The sequence below is a fragment of the Tyto alba genome, unplaced genomic scaffold (genome assembly GCF_018691265.1).
Source record: "Tyto alba isolate M040663 unplaced genomic scaffold, T.alba_DEE_v4.0 Super-Scaffold_1000006, whole genome shotgun sequence".
NCBI classification, from domain to species: Eukaryota; Metazoa; Chordata; class Aves; order Strigiformes; family Tytonidae; genus Tyto; species Tyto alba.
Genome location: NW_024881272.1, coordinates 9,587,825 through 9,607,718, shown reverse-complemented (window position 1 = coordinate 9,607,718; position 19,894 = coordinate 9,587,825). Strand labels below are relative to the sequence as shown.

The following is a 19,894-nucleotide window of genomic DNA, read 5'->3' as shown; positions in this document are numbered from 1 at the left end:
GCCTATGCCTAATTACTTTCTTCTTTGCATGAAAATATTCTCTAAACACATTTAGGGAACTGTGTTCTGTTTCATCTCCTCACCAACAGATTTCTGGGCAATTAAAAATCTCCTACAGCCATCAAGTCCTGCAACTCAAATGTTGTTTAAAAAAAATGAACCCCAAAACAAAAAAAAAAAAAACAACACTCATCTATGATTCACTTCTCTTTCTTTTTTGAAGAAAAGATCGATGTTATTTAATTTCTAAGACTACTTTGAACTCACAGTGCTTTCAATTGCATGACAAAACTCTATTATACAGAAAATGTTCACTATACTATACTATATACCCCTTTCACAAAAATAAGTAAGTTTTATTTAACTTGAATCTCATTTTTGACCAACGTACTGGTCTTTAAACCTATTGCAGCCTCACTACACACATACACAGGCTTTGCCAATTGCAACAGAAAACTTGGAACAAGGGAGCAATGTAGATTACCTGAAGACTGCAAAGGAATTCTCGGAAAAATAAAGGAAGCAATTGTTTCAACACAGAAGAACTGGTTTTGTTTGCCTCAGAATGAGTGAAACCACGGGCATCTACCAACTCTATCATTAATTGTATCCTACAGGTCTCCCAATAGCACGTAAAACATCAAAAAAATCTCTATAGTAGTATTTTATATTTTCATACCTTCATCATTATGTTAAGGAAATCTTGTAAGACAGCACCACTTCTGATAGAACTCAAAAAAAATATTAGGTACTGAAGAGTTTAATATTTCATTAGACTTCATTAGATAAGAGTAAAAATCAGACCAATATCTTAATGGTAATTTACACAAGGCTGAATTAATTCTCACCTTTAAATGTATGTATTCACTGAGGCTAAATTGATTAGATAAACACATATGGGTTTTTCTGCAAGGCTCTGCTTCATATAATGCTTCAGACTTACAGACAATCCTGTCAAAGGACTAAGCTAAAACTGCATAACGCTACACTGTTAGCTTTTCTTAACTTTCAAGTGCTTAACTATGCAATTTTTTTTTTTTTTTAAGATAATATATATTAAGCAGAATAGCTATCATGTTGTGGCCCAGCCTGTACTGTGTTCCAGTTTTCCTGGCTGGTCTATCAGAACACTAAGGTCTAATTCATGTTTCCAGAAAAAAAACAATTTATGACTATTCTCACAACATGGTGAGGCTCCTCAAAAAGAAACTACATCTGCTCTGAGAATTTTATTGTGGAAGAGAAAAGCAACAAGAAAATACAGGCAAAGAATGGTAATGACAAACTAGGGGTTTTTTTGTTGTTGTTGTGGTTTTTTGTTTTGTTTTTTTCCGTAGAACCTCATTGTATATTATACCTACAAGCAAATGTATAGAGGACAACTAAGAGTCATATCTTGCCTCTTGAATAGTATGAAGAGGCAGGATAAACAACCACAGGGATACTAACTAGTGACTGGATGGAATAAAAGAGAATTTAGAAAATACAACTTAGAGCCTCAAGAAATATAGTAGGAATCTGTTGGTGTAATAAAATATGATACAGCCCTTTATACAGTAAGCATGAGATTCCAGATTAAAAAAAAAAAAATCTCAGATATAGTTGAAAAATTAAATTTATATTCCAGTAGTTCATTTTTTAAACAATTCACATTAAAACTTTTTAAATCAAGCATCCTTGTTGCAGTAATTCTACTTACCCAGAATTTTAGCAAGAATTAACTTTCTCTCATTATTTTCTCCTATCATAAAGAATATTTTACTGTTATTTAACAGATGTTCAGTGTAAATTTGTATTTAAATTGTGAAAGCTGTATTTTAAGATGCTGGGCTTTCACAATAACCATAGCCCTTCATGGTCAAGTTGAATTTCTCTAGTAATAATCTAGTTAGAGTTTATTACTCTAACAGAAGTTATACTGGTTGGTGTGAGAATATGTCATGAATATGAGTACAGATATGTATGTGTACTCATGATCTATCAAGAAAACTAGTTCTGCATTGCTTACAGCAGAAAACTTAATTACAGGCATTGGAGTACAAAGGAGAAGTTGAGGAAAAGCTACATATAATGATCTATTCAGGTTTACTACTGTCAGCATAGTTTTCAAATAGTCCCATAATGGGACTTTTCAGTTTGAAAAGTACAATCTGTCTGACTTGAAAGTTTGGCACTGAATGAAAATTTGTTAGTACCAGGAAGGGAAAATGTGGGAATTGAAAATCATTCATCATTGTAACATTTCACCATAGACTAAACAGAGATAAAAGATCCTGTAGAGGCCATAGTTTCCAGTACACCAGCTGTTTTGTTAACTTGTCATATTGGAACATACAAGATGCACATACATAAAATGATTACTTCTAGGGAACAACCTACAATATTTCCCAAGTTATTTTTACCTTTGAGCAAAGATATTCTCTAATTACACCCCAAGAATATTAATACCAAAGCTCCTTTACTGTGTATAAAATGCTTTTAGTGCAGAGGCTTTTTTTTTTAAATAAAAAAAGCTTTAGCACATTCACTGAGAATACTCCTGGCATTACTTTGCATAGGAGAAAAACTATTTCATAAAACGAATATATTGAAGGGCCTGAATCACCTACCTGTAGTTGCTAATGAAACAAAACAACATCCACCTTTCCATCAATTTTAGACTAGAAGCTTTGTGTTGAAGGGAAGTTAGATTTGAAAGGAAACAAGTTGTGAGAGAGCTAATTTTGTGTTAAGTATCAGTTACTACAGTTCAAACAGTCATGGCACCTTTTTACTGCTAAATGTGGAAGCATTTGTCATTGCTGGATTGCTATCATGAATGAAAAATGGAACAATATTAATCACAGGTCTTTTTTGGTACTAGTATGAGTTTGTAATACACCATGCAAAGAAATCTCCTGGGAAATCCAATGTGATATGACACGAATTAACATCCCCTTATTGATTAGCTTTATATCATCTAATAATAGAAAATAAAGTAAGGCTTAAGAATAATTTCATGAGATTGAATCAAAATACATTTTAGAAATTCAGCAAGTATTTCTCATGTCACTAGGATTCCTTTCAAAAAACTTCTCATTTTTTGGGGGGAGAAGGAAAAAAAAAAATCTACACAAATGTCTTGTTATAACATAGTAAAAATTAAAGCCAACTAGATTGTCATCATATCTTTCGGGTTCTCATCCTTTACTGTTTGCTAAATACAGAGTACCGGTACTAAACTACAAAAAAAATAATATGATTTTAATACAAAAACTTTCTGAACATCATCACATTGAAAGCAGATCAGTTAGGAAACTACTTCACTTTGCTGGTCAAGGTATGATTGCTTATTAATTGTAGTTACCTAGGAAAAGTCAGAAAGCAGGACTAAATTACAGAGAAATGTAATTATTTACAACCAGTTCCACACATCTAGCCTGTTTATTTTTATGCTCTTGGCAAGATTATGTAGTACAGTTATTTCATACAATTCGCGTACGTGGGACAACTTGATGACATTCAGTAACATTCCTCCTCTTAGAAATTAATCACATATGATTTTCCTTAACATCAACAGCTTCCATATTATCCAGAGTGGAGCCTGAGTCAGAATAGTGGTGAAGATCATTCATTTTAATAGCTTAGGGCAGTCATTCTATAACCTAAAATGTCTACCTGCAACCCCTATTATTATTTAGCATACAGACACTGAGCTATGTTTTAGAGGAACAGAAAACTCAAGGTATATGTTTTTGAAGTGTCTCGTTTCATTATAAACATGAAAAATGTTGGGGTTTAAATCTATATTTGCCTGTTCGTGTTTAACACTGTCTGTGCATAACCACCTATGAAAAAATGGTTTTGCAATGAAATCATTTTATGATTCACCTCTTTCCATGAAATGAAGCATTAGTTTGAACCACAAAATCATAACCTCCTCTTTTCACTTCTCCGAAGTATTTTAGAATATAATTCAGCCTAATTCTCTTGATGCCATTCACAAAGTACTCATGTCAATTATAATGTCAGCAAAAACAAATTCAGTGTTCTAATCAGTTGAAGATTTTTATTTTTTGACGTTTCATATCAGCAATTCAAGTATTCCCATCCCAAAATTGGCATAACAATTATAAGACTTTTCGAAAACTCAGAAGACTACAAACACACTCTGCTTGAGACAAAGGTCATCACGTGGAGTTAAAATGTGTTGTAAAATAAGAAAATACAGTTTTAAAGCTATATTATTGCTCTTTCACATTTTCTGTCAATTGCAGAATCTATTTTGAAATAGGCAATGGAGAACAGGTAATTACAAATTGCTTTAAGGAAAAAGGTAGTTTCCTTCTTTATCGATTCAAGTTTTAAGTGGGGAAAAAGTAAACATTTTAATTGGTAAATAAGTCTGATGTATTTGATTTTATTGTTTAATATCAAAATTAGGTTGCTTTGGAAGCAACAACTTTTGGCAAAGTTGCTTGTATTGCTTTTGAGAATAAGACTTATGGTCCTAATTCACCTAAAAAGTTAATCTGTTAACTGCTGTGGCTGAAATTGACTACCACCACATAACAAAAGAATCCATACCCTTCCAATTTTATTGATTTCTTCCAAAACAAATGAACATAACCTTTAGGCTCTAATTCACCAGAGCACTTAATTAGCACACACTTAAAACCTGCAAATCTATGGAAATTCAGCAAGAACTCTACTGCAGTTCCTCTCTTTATTCCTCTGTACTTTTCCACAGTGTTCCTTACTCACATTTTGTTCCCAAATGAAGGTGTTGCCCACAAGCCATAACACTGATTATTAATACCTTCAGTAACTAACAAATATCTTTGGGCCGTAGCCTTTCTTCACCCATCTCCAATGGTTGCAAATCATCATTTATCAATATCTAATTAAAAAAATTACTTTTCTATTTAGCAAATATTTAGAAAGAACTGTGCACTACATATGATAATTTATATAAAATAAAAATGCACATAAATCACATAATTAGAAATGCATTTCCTGCCAAATAGATCTCAACTACTCAATTTAGAATTATGTTGATTATCTAAAATTTATTTTCAGCATTCACATTAAAATTTTAAATTTGATTCCTGTACAGCTACTGTATGTACTATACTTCTGGCTGCAGGTTAAATTATACTGCTCTAAAAACTGGAGATCTTGCTTTTGGCCCAATCCATGGCTAACACAGAAAAGGAAAATGCATTAGTTAATTTCTTACCTTATACTGTTGGACAAAGAATAACTAAAATATAGATCCGCAGACTTGTTCCCTACCACATTCTCAGTTTATTAATGGGTTTAGCTAGTGCCAAGGTAACGTGCATTTTGGATGTATTCTATACTTCAAAGAGTAATCAGATTGTGCCATACACTCTACAAACTTTGGACACCTGTTAGAAACTAGTCACCATTTTGATCTAGAAATACAGAAAACCCCTATTATACCTAGAAATATAGCAATTAACATATATATAAGAAAATATCAGTTATACATAACTGCTACAGAAATGGCATAGGTTTAATGTCTGATATTTACCTAGCACTTTTCATTCCAGTGAATCCTAGTGGCTTTACAAGCTATACACAGGGATCCATTCATCCTGCACTGAACGAAAACAGTCTTGCTAACAATATATTGTGTAAAACTTGGAAATTGCCAGGAGCACAGCATGACTATCTTACCCAGATTGACATGAGACAAGCATAATACTACCCAAGCACACATTAGTTAGGACAAGACAAAATCCATCCGTTAAAAAAAAAAAAAAAATCAAGTACTTCAGAAAATCTAGGCCAAACTTTATATCTTATCTCTGAAATGAGAGCTTCCAAGAACATACTGTTGAGTAAGATCTAAAGTAATTTTAAAATCAATCTAAAGTTTTCAAGCTGTGAAAAAGTACCTTTCTACCTCACCAAAATAAAAATAAATCCCTCCATACACATAAAGGCAAATAGGTTAGGCTCCCATAAAACAAAAGGCAGATGAATAGCATAAAGTCATTTTTGGCTTGTTTTTAACCAAACAATTCTGCCATGCATTAGAAACTTCTTTCAAATGGAAATTTCAGCAATTATGTTCTAATGCATTCTACAGAGTTCTCAAAGACAACCTGTCTTCAGCAATAAAAATTTCCAAAGCCACTCAAAAATGCAATCACTGAAGAGTACTGATTGCACCATTTCCTAGGCAAGCAATACAAGCAACTGAATCGTTCTCATCAGATTCCTTTGGTACGTGGTCATTTCCTGGAGTTCCTTCACCAGTCAATATGAAAGTCCAACCTTTCTTAACAGATGAAAATGCTGCTCCCTTTCTTCCTCTTTCCCTCCCTCCTCAATACCAACCAATAACTTCTCACAAATTTGGAAATTCTGTCCCAGAATTAGAGATAGTTTAAAACATCACTGAGAATTAGACTGAAGAGAGATAGTATGAGTGTGTAGGTACAAAAGTGAAAGCACTTGCATTTTTTGTCGCTTTTCCTGACAGCCAGGGCAAAATTTTTCCTCCCAGGAACACTGTTTCCCATAAGCAGGTACAACTCTTGTTCCAATAAAAACAGTGTTTTATCTAGGGATGGACACTAAACTGGTTAGCTGTTTTCCAATATAAAAATCTGTATCCATATCCAAAAGTGAACTGCACTATTTGGGTTCACTTTAAATACCAACATGCTATGATTACAAGGCTCCTATTCCATTTTCCCACGTGTTAGCTGTTATCCAGATTTATATTCACCTACAGGTCTTCCAACATTTACATGAGAGTTTGGAATATGCAAACAGCAAGGTTCAGACTACAGTATTGAGACCTTATTGCCTTTAAGTAGGCAAAGCATAAACACTGGCTTACCAATACAAAGAAAATTATTTCACATCTCATTGCAACACAAAGACAGCAAATTGTGCACTAGGGAACATCACAAGGTGATGGTCACAGTCTACATACACAGCTTTGGGAATTACACTGACACCAACACTTCTCACCTTAATACACTGTCTAAAATGAGACAAGTCCTACAGCCCAACTAGCAAGTGAAACAGGTATCACTATTTAAAAACTATTTAAACATCTATGGTCACTTGTGCTGTGGACATTATCTAAATGCAGCTAGATAATATCTTCAAAGATGTTTTTACCATAGAACTGTTGCAGTTACCCTAATAAAATAGCTTGAATCCTAGAATATTACTTTGATTTTAGTTTAGAATATGATTTTGATTTTAATATGGAGTTACAGCAGCTATGAGAATAGAATAGGTAACTAGTATGGTGTGTGCCTTGATCACTATAAGAATCGTTATGGACTCTGAATTAAAAAAATGGGTACTGGTTATGGACCTTAAGTCAAAACAATAGGTACCAGAAGATACTTGTTTTAGTTTGGAAGATCATCCAAAGATGAAATGAGCATGTGCAAGGATGGAGTTCAAAAAGCGGACACAGTGTGGAAGACTTCTGATGACCACCAGAGGACCCCCATCCAACATAACCATGCATGCGTTAGGGACATTTGCATATGATAATGACTTCCAGGGAAAAAAAAATGAATATGCTAATCATTACCCTCCCCTCTTTGTATTCAGTAAAGCTGACCAATGATTTTTGTAGAATAGGAATATAGGTAAGGTGAGCTAACTGAAAGCCAATCATTATCAAGGTCAAATTAAGAAGCGAGCATTCTATGCATTTAATTGATATTACATAACCATGACTGATGAAAAACTGTATAAACAGTTTGTGCTTTGTGCCTGTTGGTGACGTCTTTGGTGGAGCTATGCCCCATGTTCCCCAGTGCTGGAATAAAGAAGTGCCTGCTTCTCTGTGTTGTGTAGATAAGTTCTATCCACAATCACGACCGCTTGTTTTGAAACAAGCAAAAGCACTGATTTTGTTAGTCCTAACTACACATTCTGTTAATCTGAGGAGCTCCCTTTACTTTCTGTAGAGGTACACCAAACTTCAGGAAAAAAAGATACTAAGAATCATCTGTATCATCTGCTCATATTTGTACTCCAAATTAACTACTTGTAAATTTTTCTTAATAAGTACCACACTGAGTAAGATGAACTGGTAAAATTAATAGATTGGGTTTGTAACAAGATAGCAGCCTAAGAGTTTCAGGTAATAGATTAGTTACAAACAGGGAAGACAAGAGCAGTTCTTACATAGCTAGAAACTAAGTACAGCACAGTATAGCTGGTCACAGAGCCTTTTATGTGCCTAAGAACAAACCATTTTAGCATCTTTTGTCTACCAGTAAAAGCCTTAAGGAATGCTGAGGTCTGAAAGTGTAGTGAGCCAGCCAAGAACTAAAGCATGCCATGCACAACTGCATTTTCAAGCTCAGATCACTCAGCTGTTGCACCTTAAACATAACATTTTTTTCAAAAGAGATTAACACACTCACTTCTATTCCTCAGTGGTCTTTGGAACACATAATTCTGCTGCAAGAGTGAGAGAACAAAATTCACATAACCATGCTCACAGAGCACAAGAACTGAAGCAGCAGGAGAGGGTTACTTTAGTACCTTTACCTCTTCTGAGATAGGAATAGCTATTTTAACTCTCTCTACTAGAAATTGGGTGGAGCTCCCAGACAGTTTCACAACAAACCAAAAAGTTCAACTAAAGGCAATAGAGCTGTAGCAAGGAAATGTAAACATCTAGCTTGCCAGCAAGAACACAGAAAGCCATCTAATCATCAGACATTGCTAATAATTGTAATGATAGCACCAAACCTTTATTTTCAGATTTTCTGTCTTTCCTTCAGGACTTGAGTAGAAATTGCCATAAATCATTATCTTTCCACCTGATCCTCCAACTCTGGTGCTTTCTTGGATAACCACTTGGACCTGCATAGTGAAATAGCAACAATGTGTACCCTTTAGAAACACAGACACATACGTACATGTATATTTTAACTTTCTCTGAAGTCACTGAACCTTTTCACTGCAACTAGTTTTACAATAGCAATATAATTTGTTTAATAGTCCCTGTGACTTAATAAAAATCTCTTAAAGGTTCAGTGACTACATAACTAGTAATTAAACCCACTTTGCAATAATCATGTTTAAAATACATTTATGACAATAAGAAGTTAGAAAGGATCTGTGAATTTACATTACTGCTCTCAAACAGAAAATTCAAACCCCTCTTTTTTTTTTTTTTTTTATTATGCTAAGTAGTATACATGCAGCAGAAATACTGAGAAGTTGATCAGTTTTGGTGCATGGTATATACCACATATTCTGTGTCATTTCTCATATTAGCACCTCCTCTTGCTTCATCTGCCCACCACTGTACCAACACATTTTAGAGGAAGATTGGTTTACATTTTTTTTCTCAAGGTAACACTGTATGTCTAAGCAATTTAAGAAACTTAATGTGCAAGGGCAAGTGCCTATACTGACTGGGCAACTGTGTCTAGAACCTCACTTTTCTGCCCCTTCCCAGCACCTGGGCTGAGGAGTAGGCCACAGAAGTAAACAAAGCTTCTGCCTTCATTCATATAAAAAAAAGACTTGGTTGGACATTTCCTGCATGCATGAAAGAAGAATTAAATACGTTCTGTCCCGGCAAGTGTAACATTACTAGAATGCCTTCAATGTAATCACTGGATATCTTGCTCAAAGTTTTAGTCAAAAAAAGATACAATGGATTTAAAATTCTAGATATAACTACAGGAATTACACAGAGATTTTTAAGAGATCTTTCAATACTTCAATCTAAAAAAAAGCCATAACTTTTTTTAAAACATCACTGCAGGAACTTTTAAACCAAGAAAAGATTCTCACTAATATCACTATTTTCTTTTTCAGCTACCACCACAAATTATGTTAAAAGGAAAAATTATTTCAAAAAAATAAACCACCACCATAACTGTAGACAACAGGTTTCCATTAGTATTCCATTTTATTCAAACTGCTGTAATTCCAGAATAAGAATGTCTTGATTGAAAGTTTCAGCTAGACAGTATATTTTTCAAGAGCAGCTACTTCAATATAGAAGTAGTGTGATTAATATTTAAAACTATGTTAGGTATTTTTATAGTCCTCACCATTGTTATAATCTGTTGTACTCTAGATGGTTGTGATCTAGCTAGCAAATGTCAATGGTTGGTAGCAGTATAAACAGTAGTGAGTAACTCATGTCAGAAGGATTACATAATTAGTTTTTATAATCCAGGAGTAAGAAATGCTGAATAAATTTTGCAAATGGTTCATGTTTTCTGGACCTAGACTTAAGTTTTTACCTTTACATCACTTCCCAGATATTTTTAAAAAAATAAATACACACACGTTTTTCAATTCCTCCAAGAAAAGACAACTACCCAAGAATCGCTTGGCATCAATCTCAATTTGAACTCTCAAGTTCACAGTGATTTGTGACAGGATGAAAACTCTGACAGACTACCTTTTTTATCATTAAAGATTATGAACTTCAAAAATTAGCAGCCTATCAGCCAAAGCTAGCTTTGAAAGCGTTTTGAGTGATTCCAACGGGATTCTCTGGACTTAATCAGACTACACATGAGACCAACACAAAGTTGTGGAGTTTCTTGTTTGTTTATTTTTTGTCTTTTGAAGGCCTATAATCCAATTCCATCAGTTGCCTGATGAAAAGATAACCAGCGAAAGAAGTTTCACAAAACAAGGGTTTTGGCAGCTTTGACAGTGTAAGAAATTGTCTTTTGTTATCTGCAGTTACAGATTCTGCAGCGCTGTGCCTCCTCATCTTGTGCCAATAAAACTGTTTGTAAGGCTGAATTGAGAACCAAATCGGAGGTCTGGGTAACATAAAAAGAAAAGAGATTATTCTTTATCCACGTAGGTGCCCCGATTCAGTCCCTGCCAGATCTGCACAAAACACTTGTTTTAGTATACCTGTAGAACAGTGCACTGCACAGCAGAGGCAGGAGCAAACAGACAAGAACGGCAACTCTGTAAGACAGAACTGCTACATGACAAAACACCACCCTTACAATCTTGGCTTCCTGGTTTTAAACAATCTTCTGTTGCCAGGGCTAACAGCCTAGTGATGAACTGTTCAAGAAAGAATGAAAAGGTTTTATGCTAAATTCTTCTTTAATTAGAAGAGAATGAAGGGAAACAGGTGATCAGTGTTGAGAGGCTTTACAAGTCTGCAAGGAATTATTGCCAATGGCTGCTCCTTACCAGGATTAAAATTCATCTTCAAAATTTAATACTTACATGATCAGTTGTCACAGGATAGTTTTCCTGCACAACAGACAACCGTAAACTTTACTTCCTAAGCAGGGACAGACATTTAGCACTGCCAGACAGCAATTACTGTAGCATAGCAAAGGTTTTGGGCTGATCCAGGACTAGAAATGTCAAGCACAACACAAGGCATGATCAATGAAAGGATGAACGAAGGACATTCAGCTGTTAATTTAAAGGTGCTAGGCAGCCAACTACAGAATGAAGCATTTTACATCAACCGTGGGAAAGAAACAGTAATTTGTTGTAGCAAAATACTGCATCCAGATCTTTCCCTTATGTCTTGCTAGTTCTATCTCATCATCAGTGATCAGACTTCTTTTTTTAAACCATGTGATCAAAAGACAATTGCTTATTTCACAGTAGCAGAAAGGCAAGATAGTCTGCAGAAAGAAACAATGGCATGCTGGTGCAGTCAAGAAAGCAAGTTATATTTTTTAAACAGAATTTTCTGCTGATTTTTTTTTCCCTACATCAACACATATTCCTGATAGAGCATAAAAGTAATGTCAGCTAGAGGATGTTATTCAAAAGAAGAATTTTTCATTTTTACAAGTGGGGAGAGTTGAACATCATATAATGAATCTACAGTATTGAATCACTCTGAGAAAGTCTAGTGCCTCTTAATGAGTTCCTAAGGCTGTCTGTGACTTAATACATGTAAGGTTGATGGCAACTGAATTGCACAAACTGTGATCTGTGAAGGGATATTTTAGTCTGAAGTAAATCACTGCTATGCTAGGCTGAATTTTGGTTGAACACAACAAGACAAATTGTAATATCCACCATCTGTTCATGCAAAGCATGAAGGCAGATAAAAGAAGCGAGGAGCAGTAGGGACTTGCTGAGCAGCCTGAGGAAGAAAGTCAAAGAAGGTTACTTGGGCTTAGTAGGAAGATGACTGGTTCAACACCAGTGGAGGAAAAACGGTATGTCAAATCACAGAACAGAGTAAAAACAGAGAGAAGACAAGATGATTTACTTTATTTTCTCACTGAAATGCTCATGTCAGTGAAGGGAAATGGGGGAGGGGTATGCTCATCTCCCCAGAAGCATCTGAGATGAAGAGAAACAGATAAATCAACCACCTCCAAAACCAGACTGAGATATCAAGGACAGAGCAGTGAAGACTAAAGGATTAGCAAAGATCGATCCCAAAAGACATTACATGGAAAGGGGTCCAACTTCACTCACTTCTCAACATGGCTCCCAGATTCACAAAATTCAGTGAGTTTTACCTCTTTTTTTTTCTGAGTGATGATAAGCTGCAAACCAATTTAAACATGACTTCATGTTTTCTTACTTTATTTTTTCATAGCTCTTCACATAGTCTCTTGAGAGCAGTCCACAGCAGCTATTTCATGACACAGAAATTGTACCTAGTATTGGTAGAATGGAGGTGGAGGGAAATTCACAGAAGCAGATTCATGATAGAGCCCTCAGCAAACACAAGTTGCTACTAAAAAAATTGGACTAACAGCTGCACAGAGCATTTCTTGCAATGCAACTGTGCACATGTCTGACTAGAAGCAATGGTACACAGCTCAGCTAGCAGGAGAAAATGAGTGCTGTTCCCTCACGCATTGATTACAGCATTCATAGCTGCAGAGACAAAAATCGGACATAAAATAGAATCTCCATCCCTATCATGGCTCTACAGAGAATAACCACCTTTCGGAAGGCTCAGTTTTCTTCAGATTTTGAAATAAACTGTCTCTGCATTCAACCAAGTGTGTGTGAATACATGTTCTGATTCTATAGTTTACAGTCACCAGCTCCCAGAGTTTGTAAGCCTCCTGTAAGGCAATACTGAATCTCACAGCTATAGGATTACATGTCGTCAAAAAACCCCAAAATCTTTACTTAAAAAAAAAAAAAAACACTTTCACTTCCTCTGAAATTTAAAAGGATTTAGCAGGGCAAAATAAAAATTTAAGTTGATGTAAGTGCATTATTTACACTAAAAACCAAACTATAAAACTATGTACATGTCATCAGTAATTCCTAATTTATGCCTCTATCTTACTACACTTTTTGCTGAATAACATTGTTATGCATATTACAGATCATAAAATTAGGATATATTCCTGAAGAGCACCATGAATGCAGCTAGAATAGCTCACAAATCATCTAGGAAATGATCTGTGAAATTTTCTAAAATCTCTGATATCAAACCATCAGCATTTTCTGTTAGTTGCAAGTGTACATTCAACCTAAGACAAGGAGGTGAAAGATTACAAACTCCAGGACTGCTCTGAAATTTACTTCAGTATTTTTGTTCCTCTCTTTCTTAAATATAGAAATAGGGGGAAGGGGAAATTCCATCTGCCAGCATCTGGGGAATCAGATTCCAATCTCAAAATTACTTCAAATGATCTCAAATTGCCTTTGCCTGACTCTTAATAGTTCTCAGTCTTGGCCATATCCCAGAGCCAATTTGTTTGACAAGAAATTATTTACTTGCTATATATTACTCAAACTAGATGATCGAATGACAACATCTGGACTTAAACATAAAAACTATGTCTATGAAAAAGATCTGACAGTTTTTATTAATAATATTTTGGTTGCATGTTGAAATGGGAAGTTAAAACTTAAGTATTTATTTTCCAGTTGCAAGACTGGACAAGAAAGGATTATTTTCCTTTTTCAGAGTCCCTGAATTTATGCAGAGGCAGAATACTGAAAGGTAAGCTTTTAATGAGAAGAAAAAAGCAGCTGAAGAATTTATGGAAATAAAGTTTTGTTCAAGTAACATCCTGAATAAATGAAAACATTTTTCTTTTATATTTGAAGACACACAAACATACAAATGCAGGAGTATAGAGGACAGACTAAAACTGCTAGCAGTCAAATACCTAGCTACAATTCCCCAATTCCTGAAGGAGGTGATAAAAGGAGCCTTTTAATTAAAATTAAACAGCCAGAGTAGATCTGCAAATATTCACAAAGTTTATTTTATTACTTAGGTTAGGGCCTATTGACTGTTGAGAAAACATATTTTAGTTTTAATTGCCAGAAGAGTATGTCTATTGTTATTACATAATGCAAAAAGCACTAAAACTTAAGACATATCAACCTCTGCTGAATTTTGTGCTGTTCCCTTCCTCCAAATTTCCATTTATCAAGCATTTAGCAATTAAAGGTCAACGCTTTGTAGATTTTCCTTCAAAATTTACAAAAGCTAGCACTTCCATGAAAACATTCCTGTTACTTAGATCTCAAATAGCACAAATTTCTATAGTTCTACTCACATGTTCCACTATTTGCTACAATTTATATTAGATGTAAAAATTAAATTATCAGTGCATGTGTTCACACACATTTACAAAAAAACAAAGCACCACTTAGCACACTGGCAATGACAATGATTAAATACCTACAGATTATATTAGATCTATATATAGTAGAAGTCTGACTGTTGCATAATATGTCTCCTCAATCACCCTTGGCTAATTAAATTTAGGGTCTGATAGTCCTGTTTAGCTTGGCAGCACTAATCTTGTACATGAATGTGTACATTAGTAACAGTATTAACTATAGAACTACATATATTAATTTCTTTTTATTCATAAGCACGATGTATTCCTTCACAGTTTCACATTAAATAGACTAAAAAACTGTATAGTCAAATAATGAGTTCAAACATTCTCATCACTGATGCTGCAGAATTGGGGATTCATCAACAAAAAAATATTTGTTTCAATATAGTACTAAAAATTGACTCTAGACCTGCATTGCTGAAGGGAGTTTTATGGCATTTGGTGCTAATGAGCCGAAACTTTATTTTGATCTACTTTCTTGCATGTGTGTGTATTTGCCCAGACAAGGTGCACCCTGTGAGACAGCAGGCAGACGCTGGCAGACAGAAAGCAACCAGGCAATAGCACTCAGCCTGGCAGCAGAGGTAGCAGCATTCCACTTATGCAAAAAATGAAAATTAGTCTGCTGAAGAGAAAGATCCAGATAACAAAAAAAGTTACAGAAGCTTTATACCCTTGGAGAGTGTGGGTAGGGAACTAACAAGAGCAAAACAGGTTCTCGGGAACCTATATTTGAATAACTCTTGGGTTTGCATAGTGTAAGGCAGAACTACAAACATAAAGATGAGTATTGGCAGACAATATGCTTTGGCACACAAACATTTCTGTAAGATTTAGCTGAGAGAAACCTACCTCACAGAAAAATTAAGATAAATTTCTTTGTACATTTCCTTATAAAATTTGTTATATGGGAGTTTAGCAAGAGGGTTGCTTAGTTTGTTAAATATAGATGGGTAGTTCCTGAAGCCTAGAAAATTTTGAGTTTATTGCCCACAGGCCATAGAAGTTGGTCTTTCTCCAAGTGAACACAACCTGCTTGGTTTCTACTCCAACTAACTCAAGAGCAGCAAGGAAACCCTCTGGCTTGTTCCCCCCCCCCAACCTAGAAGCTACTACCAGCAGGAACAAACCTTCTTAGCAATACAAATGACTCTTATTCCAAGAGTGAGATGTTTCTTAGACAGTTGAATTTCAAAAATAAGCCTCTGTTTCTGTAAGAATATTTTCATTCCTAAACTGCAATCACACTACACACCTTTTATATCTAGGCTGTATATTTCCAAGAGGTGATCTTTCTAAACAGGAAAACATTTTGTTTGTTTGTTTGCCAAAAGGAGCCTTTCTGTTTCACATTCAGTTCTAGAATTTCAGCACCTTCATTTAAACTAGGGGCTTAATTTCTAAGCCTTCTGTATTAATGGCTATGCTGCTAAATCTGTTTTGAACACCGAAGATGTACACACATTTGAAAAATACTTCAGGAGGCAAAGGGGCCTCCTCTCCCCATCCCAGCCCACCAATATAAAAATGTTTTTGCCATCATTCCTGAGTTGAGATATCTGTTAGACCTATTACTTTGAAAACCTCAAGCCAAGATTAAATTGGGAGGAGAAACCATAGAAATGGTCACTGGAAGAGAGACACAGCAGAGCAGAGATACTGATAGTTTCAAACTACGTAATGGATTTTTTTATCAGTTCCAATTCCCATGTGAGACATGTAATTTCCACCAATACTTGACATAACTATTGTCAGCAACTTCCATATCTTTATTTTTGGTTATGAATATTTTGCCAAATTCCTTCAACAACAGGTATTAACCTTGGGAGATAAATCAAGCCTTTATTAAGAATGCAGAAAAAGAGGGTCAAGGACATAAATAGTCTAATCCTATTTTGTCCATGTACATTGAAAATTTATCAGAGAGATCCATCAAAGGATCAAGAAACTTAAATCTAACTTTTTCCAGTACCCTGGTGGGCTGTGATGAGGACAGAAGACACCCAACTGTTGTCAGAAGCCCACCATTGTTTTTCACCTTTGTTGTAAATGTCTTTTATTTGGTAAAAAGACATTGCTCTTCAACTTTGATGTAAAGTGTACTTTCAGTTCTGATTGTTTGTTGTGTGTTTTCTTGTTTTGTTTTTGTTTGGTTGGTTGTTTGTTTTTTTAAATGACAGTCAGACTTCAATTGTTCCCTAAATATTGTTAAATCAATCTTGTTTTCTGTAATATAAGTTGTTCCTTAGTCTCCATAGTAGATGGCAGCGGGGTACTTAAAAAAAAAAATGTAACTGAAATAGCTACATAGAAACCTCATTAAAATCTTTCATCAAGCAGCATCAATGTTAGATGGTGTTTGCCAGATACCATCAGTTGTTTATGTTATTTTAACCAAACAACAAATAAACCAAAGATTTATGTTGAAATCCCTCATTCAGGTAGACAGACCTCGTTAAACTGTAGATCAACATATTTATTCTAAATACCCAGCAATTTTGTACGTAGGAAGAAATTGTAAAAATAATATGTATGAAGAAATGCACCTTTCACACATCTGAAGATTCTGGTCAAATAATCTTACTACTATTATATAACATTCAAAAATTTACAGGCAGCACAGCATCCAATATTAAGGACAAGAAGCCCAACTTTCTGCTGGAACATTTTTTACATGATGCAGGTACTGCTTTTTTGACCATAACCTTCAGTCCTCTCCCTTTAAGTAAAATAAAATTTTACAGAAATAAGCAGAGCAAAACTGGAAATATAAATAACGCTGCCTAATTTTATAACTCTTATTCCCAAAGAGGGGTAACTAAACACTGCTTGGTACAAGTTCAAAAACAGTCTAAAGTCACACAGAATGTATTTTTTTCTTTAAAACAGACAATGGACAAGTACTACCTTTCACTCCAAAAGATAAGTAAACAGTCTCAAGTGCAAAGTAACTTACAGCATAGGTAAGTAGCTCAAAGAAAACAAATGCAATGTATAGACAAGAAATAGAAATCTTTTTAGGAACCAGTAATATTTATAGCAACTAGCTGCTTCTCTGAAGATCTATTCAAGCTGCCCTCCCTAATCAGACTTTCTGTTATAGCTAGGTCAAAGGCTTACAGGAAAGAGTCACTTGCTTTGCAGTATATGCTTTTTGCTCATGTACACACTAAATGAATGCAGACAAACCACTACTATGACTGAATAGTGGTTTGGACATTGTATTCACAGCTGTAGATGAAAGTCAATAGCAACTTAATTTTGTATGCTGTTGGGGAGAGAAAAAAAAAAAAAAAAAAAAAAACAAAAAAAAACAGAAAGTTCTCAGCACACCTCCAAAACTGCAGATTTTACTCTGTGCCATTTTGATTCAACTGGTTTAAGTCTTTGGTTTTATGTATTTTCTGAAAAATCCCTTTTAAAGTAAACCTTTGAAACAGATTTATTCTTTGGTTTTGCCAGTTTACTTATCATTAGTCATCCTATATATATATCATAGAGAAGTAAATCCTACTTGAATTAGATTGAAAAAGTGTGGTCACATACCCATGAAAGTAACAGTGTCTAACTGTTCAGTCAAACCACCAAGTATGGTTAAAAAAAACACAAAGAAAACATGATGTATGAATCTGTGTGAAAGGAAATCAGAAATTTCTTAACATTTAGACTAGAAAAATATGACTGCCCTGGATTTTCTAAAAGCATCTGACCAGAATAAAATTTCCTTGCCTAAATTTGTTTTCAGATTAAAGCCTTATTTTTTCTTATTATAATATGAAAAAGGATCTTAGAGCAACGTCTAAAATATCCAGTTGGCATATCTGTGCACATTCCTCCTTTTGTCATTGATAATAGCAGAGGAAAGATTACACATGCACATCATGACAACAACGCACAGAAATAATTAAAAGGACACAATTATCTTCTATTTGATACTGAAAAACAGTAACCAGAATAAAGGATATCAAGCTTGGGAAAAAAAGAAGATAATACAGTTATGGGCTGTTCTATAATATACGGGGCATATTATGCATAGGCAACATCCATGAATTCATGTCCCATATGAACAGACTATCACCTTATTCTAAATTTAAACTATGCAACTATGCAGAACAAGTATAACCAAAACAGATAAAAATGCAACAAGGCTATACACAGAGAATATACATCTGCTCGACAGAACAAATGAATGCATAGGATCTTATTTTGGGGGCAGCCTCACTTAGGTAATTATACCACTAGAAGTAACTTCTGTTACAGAAGAAGAGAAACAACAGTAGACAAGATCTGTGAAACAGGATGCCTAACAGTTTTGGAAACAGATTCTCTACTTGCCTTTTCTGGTTTGCCCCAGTTCTTGATCATCTGGAACGCTACATTGCAATGGAGATCTACCCACACAGTGATTTCACATCTGCTCACACAGCCCTGAAAGCACTCAACATCATGAACAATTCCATTAAACTAATGAAATCATCAATGTGCTTAAAATTAAGCTCATGCCTCAAGTGTCCTGATGAACTAGGTCTTAATCCGAAGCCCATGAAATGCAGCAAGAGTTTTTGATTTCATTTCAGCAAGTTAGGGCTTCAAAGGGCTTTGGATATTAAGTGCTCTCATGAAGTAGTTTTGAATGTTTCCCAAGAAAACAGATGTATGTTGTATCTTTTTTCATGTTTATCGATTTAGCTTTTGTTTACCAAAAATTTCAGGTTGGATAATCACATTCAACACTTATGGCAGGAATTCCCACTGGAAATGCAACGTTAAATCTCTGACAAGGCTTTGTTTTCTTTCTATAAAGAAAATAAACAAAACAAAAAAGCCCTGAGGTACAGTATCCTCATTATCTGTGAAGTGGCAATCACTCAAGTTCAGTATTTGCCAATTTAAAATTGGACCTCTTTGTATATGATAAATTCAAGCCATTCTCTCTCAAACCCACCTCCCATATAATGAAGAAGATTGCCTGTCAACTGTTTAAAGAAAGATTACAGTCTGTTGCATTAACTCTTAATAGTAATATCAAGCAATTTGTTTCCAGCTCTTCCTGAAGACTAGTGATTCTTCCCTGAAAACAAAATTTGAGATTGCCTTAACATTTCTTTCTCCTTGTTGGCTTTAACACTGTGATTTGAATCCAATAAAGATGAAAAGGGACAAAGTCTCCCTGTTTTCACTTCTCTGCTATGAATGGGGTACTGACACACCTGTCTTGAACCAAAACATTTTTGAGATTCATCTTCCTACAATTCAACACAATGAATCTGCAATACTACCTTGTCTTGCAAATAGAATCTTATTGAGATAAAAGCTCTTCACCA

General features: G+C 34.8%; 1 long non-coding RNA gene across 1 annotated transcript in view; it reads right to left on the bottom strand.

Annotated features, from left to right (window-relative positions):
* Positions 1-8,796: 8,796 nt before the first annotated feature.
* LOC116963106 overlaps positions 8,797-19,894 on the bottom strand; it is a 162,734-nt gene continuing 151,636 nt past the window's right edge. The window contains exon 3 of the long non-coding RNA XR_004407952.2: positions 8,797-8,859. This is a non-coding gene — a long non-coding RNA (uncharacterized LOC116963106). The remainder of the gene's footprint in view (positions 8,860-19,894) is intronic.